At 51.7% G+C, this 5,579-nt stretch overlaps 1 non-coding gene across 1 annotated transcript; it reads left to right on the forward strand.

The window, feature by feature from the left end:
- The first annotated feature begins 2,780 nt into the window (after positions 1 to 2,780).
- On the forward strand, positions 2,781 to 2,983 carry LOC134559311 (small nucleolar RNA SNORA74). Its single transcript, XR_010082497.1, has one exon. It is a non-coding gene; the product is annotated as a small nucleolar RNA SNORA74 (small nucleolar RNA).
- The last annotated feature ends 2,596 nt before the right edge of the window (positions 2,984 to 5,579 follow it).

The following is a 5,579-nucleotide window of genomic DNA, read 5'->3' on the forward strand; positions in this document are numbered from 1 at the left end:
ACGGAAGGACCAATCCTGCAGTGCCAGAGCTGGAGGTGAGCAATGATGTGGGGCAGGCAATGAGCCCTGGGCACAGATGTGTTTGGGGCTGAGGTGACAGTAAAGGATCTCTCTTGCTGCCACAGAAGCTGCAGACTTTGGCTACACGGGGAGATGTCCCACCCCAGGCTTGGAGCACAGGTACTTTGAAGCATTACAGTTCCATGCCAGTGCAGATCTCTTGAGTGGATGCACTGTGCCAGGAGACAGTGCTCATGTCCTGGTTTAACCCGTCCTGCTAATTTATGGGAGCAAACTCACTCAGATGGGATTCCTCCTTTATGCTGTAACTGAGCATTCACTCGACAGGGGTTACCCATGCTTCTGGAGCCTGTTGAGTTGCTTTGAACACAAGCTGCAGGGCTGTGCTGGGATGCAGGGAGCTCAGGGGAGGCTGTGTCTAGACTAGAGGAACTCTCCTGAAGGCTAGCTGGGCTTTTGTTTTGTAGTAACTCATATCTCTAATCTGGCTTGGAACAAAGCATCTCAGTCTCTTCAGGCCCCACCACAACACTTGCAGGAGAAAAGGAGGATCTGTTTAGCTGTCACCAAGCCAAGATGAACTACACAGACTAGCTACAACTGATGCAGAGAGCACATTCCTGTGACAGAAAAGGACTTCACTCCCATGGCAGAGCTGCTGTGTTTCATCTGGTTTGACACTTTTCACCCTAAGTTCACAAATGATGTGCATGCCTTTGTTTGAGCCCCCTCTGAGGCCAGCAAGCAGAGAAAAAGCTGTGCACAGAGGGAATCTGTACTGGGAAGTGAGAGGCTGGTCCTGGCACTGAGAGTTGCTGAGTTCTGGTATTTGGCATTCAGGAAGCTTTTGAAGTATCTCCCAGATCCTGCTGAAAATCTCTTATTAAAAGAGACAAAGCATATTAATTTGGGCTCCATGCTGCACTAATGAACTAAACAGCTTCCAAACTGAAGCTGCGGCTTAGGGTCTTGGCAGAGTCATCATCCATCCCTGTGTAGGCACATGGTCTTGGCCATGGGCAGTGAGACCCCCAGGAGCAAGAGCATGAAGTGATCTGTGTCTGCTCTTATCTGTCCCTCCACCAGACAGTTTCTGCTGTGCTGCACTGGGTATAGCCAGGAAACCTGCTCTCAGCAGGCTCATCACTGACAGGGGAAGCACCAAACTCCTTCTGCTCAGCACCAGCCTCTCTCCCTGCACACAGCCATGTCCTGGGCATAAGAAGCCCAGAGCTTCCTGGGCCAAGGCAGGATCAGGCTGAGCCAGGGAGGAGCACCCCACATCCAGGAAGAATAGCTGCCTGCCTTGGGTTGTGCTGAAAATAGACTGCGAAGCATTTGAAGAAGTCAGAGCTGGAGTGGATGATTGCCTGGGGCAAGACACAGCTCCAGCTGAGTTCATTTTTGAGCTCTGAGAGCATAAGCACATGAGGGGCATGGGGGAGGGATGCCAGGCTTTCTGGAAAGGCCTTGAAGTGTCTCACTGGAGTATAAAGCCCAGAAAAAACCTTCCTTTGAATGGATCCCCAGCAAGGGGATCACAGTTACACTGCTGTGCCTGGACATGAATGTACAGAGCAGCGGGCTGATGTTAAGGGAGCCAGCGGAGGACAGGGAAAGTCCTGGAATTGTGCTTCTTCCAGCAAGGCACTTGGCAGCACCACAGCTTTTTCTCTGCTTATTTCAGGGCTGGTTTTTGTGTGGAGCAACCTGGGACTGCAGGAAAGTGTCCCTGCCCACGGCAGGGGGTGAGACGAGATGATCTCTAGAGCCCCTCGCAGCCCAAACTGCTCTGTGGCTGATCATCGAGGGTTTTCCCCGCCCCGGGAGGAGCGGCCGAAGCGGGCGGGGCGGTGCCTGTGCAATCACCCGGGCAGCGCGGGCAGGCTCGGCCTTTCTCTGGCGGCGCTGCCGTGAGGGGAAGGCGCGGCTGGGCGCGCTCGGCTCCCGCCATGAGGCGCCGCCGCCGCCATGAGGTGAGGGGGAACAGGGGACGGGCGGCGGCGGGGTTGGACACCGGGGCTCTGGGGACGCAAGGCGGCAGCTTAAGTACTCACGTTTTTATATATTTAGCCGTTTCTGCCAGCCGCTAAGCGATGCAGCCCGCGGTGCCCCGGGACTGAGGGCCTTGCTCGGCTGTGCTGTTCAGCACTAATTCCTCAGCCTTTTGCTCGGTTTGCTGGCGTTTGTCCTCTGCCCAAAGCCAGGCCGCTGCTGTTGAGCTCTATGAATGCAGGTGGAATTAATGGACTATTTGCGATGTTTCTGCTGTTCTCTCTTTAGGCCTTCAGCCGGCGGGGGGATCGCGGTGACCCGGGGCTCTGGGTGGCCGGGAGCCGCCCGAAGGAGCAGCCGGCCCGACCCTATCGTGTGTGAAAGCCCCGAGCTGTGCTGGGACAGCCAAGGTGGCGTCTCCAGGAGGGCCCTAGAGCCTGCCGAGAGGAGATGTGAAGGGATAACCTGCCCGTGAGGCACAGCGAGAGCTCTGGAGCAACGTGGGTGAGGTGTGACCATGAGCCAGCCAGGGGAAATGGGCAAAAATGTTTGGTTTTCTGTCTTGAATTAACTAAAAGGCCTCTGCTGGCTCCTGAGATAGCCTCGGGTCCTCGGGGTGGAAATAACATGGTTTATCCAGTGATAGTTTCAGCTTATCTATTCCTCTTGCTGGATGAAGCCTTGTTAAAAGGTGGTATTACCAAAGAGGTCCCACAACTTCTTTCTGCCCAGTAAACCCCCCGGTTTTGTTTTGTTTTTTTCCTCCCAGCAGTAGTCAGCTGCCCATGGCTGCTCGGTGCCTGTGCCAGTGTTATGCTGCTGGGAGAGAAAGGTGCTGCTGAGCTCTCCTGGCACCAGTGGGGCCGTCCTGGTGCTCGGTGGTGCCAGGTTTTGGCAGCACTCTGCATGCCCGAGAGTGGAGTAACTCCTGCCCGTGGAGTTAGAGCCTAGATTGGATGCAGACAACACACAGAAAATGGAAAATTCTGTTGCAAATATTGTAATGTGCACCTTTTATGTAAAAATGAATATTACCTAATTAACTGCCCTGTGCAAAGGGTTAAATAGGGGTCCTCTTTCCAACTGTCTTTATTGGGTTTTATTACAGGTAAATTGGTGTGAGGCTTGCTGGAGCATGAGGAGTGGTCCAAAGAAAAGGTGTCGATGCTGCTTAGAAGATCCTTGCTTGAAAGGTATTGGGATGATGGAAACTTGGTTATCCACAGTTATAAACAGGGCAGCTGGAGAAGAAATTGTTTTCAGGATGTGGATGTAGGAATTGGAAACATCAAAGGTGGTTTGGGGCAAGCTATAACAAGAATTATGTGTACAATTTATTGTTAATCTCCTCTCAGTGCTTGTTTAAAATATATTTTATATGACCTAAATTAAAGGTATTTATACTTGAGCTTGCTCAGTTTGCTTTTCATTATCTTACTAGGCTGCTTGGTGCAGCAGGATTTGAGAGTGATGTTGAATCCTTGTGGGAGACTGGAGAGGCTGTAGTGAGGCACCAGATCTCATGCCTAGGCCTGGGGGGAAGTAGACCCCTTCTAGATAACCTTCAGGGATTCAGATAAAAATACTGTTCAAATGCAAAAGTTGGAACAAAAGGAGTGTTTTGCTCTCTCCAAGATGAGATTTGGATCCCTTTGGATTCCATGCAGTCTTTGGGGAAACCCTGGGTTTGTGAAATAATACAGACTCTTTAAATGTTCCTGACACTGTTGGTTTAGCCATGAGCCCTTCTGCCACCTGAATATCTGGAGCTTCGAATGCAGTTTTTTATACTGCACATGGGAATACTTGTTAAAATACTCAACATCAGGGAAGAAAGGTTTTTCCTGGTTGAAGCCTGAGTTCTATTGTTTCTGTAGAAACAAATCCTACATGCAAAACTAATCAAGGGTTTCCCTGTGGATTTATGTTGTGCCCAGCAATTTTCCTCTTTCCTGGGCAGGTGCCACAGGGCTGGGTGCCTGCTGGCAGCCAAGGAACACTCACTGTCAGAGGCTCTGCTGCTGGACCAGGTATCCCCAAAAGTGGCAAAAAATGGGGGATATGGGCTCTTTTCCCAGTATCCCATCTACCTCTGCCCTCTGGCAATGGGAAGCCATTCCCTGTGTCCTGTCCCTCCAGCCCTTGGCAGTTGTCTCTCTCCATGTTCCTGCAGCTCCTTCAGGCCCTGCAAGGCCACCCTGAGCTCACCCCAAAGCTTCTCCTGTGCAGGTGAACAATCGCAGCTCTCCCAGCCGTTCCTCCCAGCAGAGCTGCTCCATCCCTCTGCTCATCCTGGTGCCTCCTCTGGCCTGGCTCCAGCAGCTCCAGCTCCTTGCTGTGCTGGGCCCCGGGGCTGGGGCAGCTCTGCAGGTGGGCTCTGACCTGAGCACAGGGGACAGGGGCAGAATCCCCTCCCCTGCTGCCCACGCTGGGGCTCAGCCCAGGGCTGGGGGTTCTGGGTGCTGGGGCACAGCTGTTGTGAAGCTTTGTGCACAACTGGGAAATGAACAGGGATGTCCTGAAGGTTCTCCAGTGGTCAGCACAGGCTCAGGGGTTCGGAGCTGGGAGTGTCACCTCCAGCACAAAGGGGATTGATAAAGGTCAGAATGATTCACCTCTGGCCTGCTCTGGTGCCTCGGGTGCAGGACACCAAAGGGAATTGGGAGAGAAACCAGGAGGTCCAAGACTGGCAGTGAAATAACGTCAGGAAATGGAGCAGGAGCATCATTCGTACAGGAAAAGCCAACATGATTTATGGTTCTGTTTAGTAGGAGCACCATACATTTTGCAACCTATATATGACTTCTACAAGGCAAAAGTGACTGGATTGCTTTTCATTTGCTCTGCTTTTACTGCTCTGCAGCACCACAGCACAGGAGGATTGTTAACTGAGATTTATGGGCTTGTTTTTGAGCACTTAATTGTTTTTTTACTCTGAGCTTGTTAAGAGCTGGATTTCTTGTGATTGTTCTCTGAGCATTTCCATATTATTTAAACACACATATTGTACCACTTCCATTTTTCAAAAATAGCTTAGGTGTTATTGTTTCATTGTGCTCTCCAGCCACTTACAGAAAAATCAGCCTGTGATGAATCGAAGAGACAGATTTTTCCTTTCCCTTGGAGCTTTCCCTGCATTCACGTACACACCCTCACCTTTGTAAAGCTGCTGGAACTCAGCGGTTTCCAGGCTATGGAAAGACCGGCTCTTTACCCACAAAATTAAATAGGAAAGAAAGACGTTGACCACAAAAGAAATACTTGAGGGGTTGTACGAATACTTTGGTCACAACTCAGGGATCTCAGGAGGGCAGCGGCACAGGGACCTCTCCTCATCCACCACAAGGTGGCAATGTTGGATCAGAGGAACAGCGCAGCCTCGCACATCGGCTGCAGGGCCTTTTTACCAGAATCTTCTAACGAGCCTCACAGCCAGCGAGGCCCCAGAGTTTCGAATATTTTAGCGATGGTGACACCTTGCGTTGTGCTGAGGAGAGCGGCCATAGCTGGGCGGGGCCGGGTACCCATGAGCGTGCCTGGGACACAGAGAACAGCGTGAGGAC

This window comes from Prinia subflava, chromosome 16 (assembly GCF_021018805.1).
Source record: "Prinia subflava isolate CZ2003 ecotype Zambia chromosome 16, Cam_Psub_1.2, whole genome shotgun sequence".
NCBI classification, from domain to species: Eukaryota; Metazoa; Chordata; class Aves; order Passeriformes; family Cisticolidae; genus Prinia; species Prinia subflava.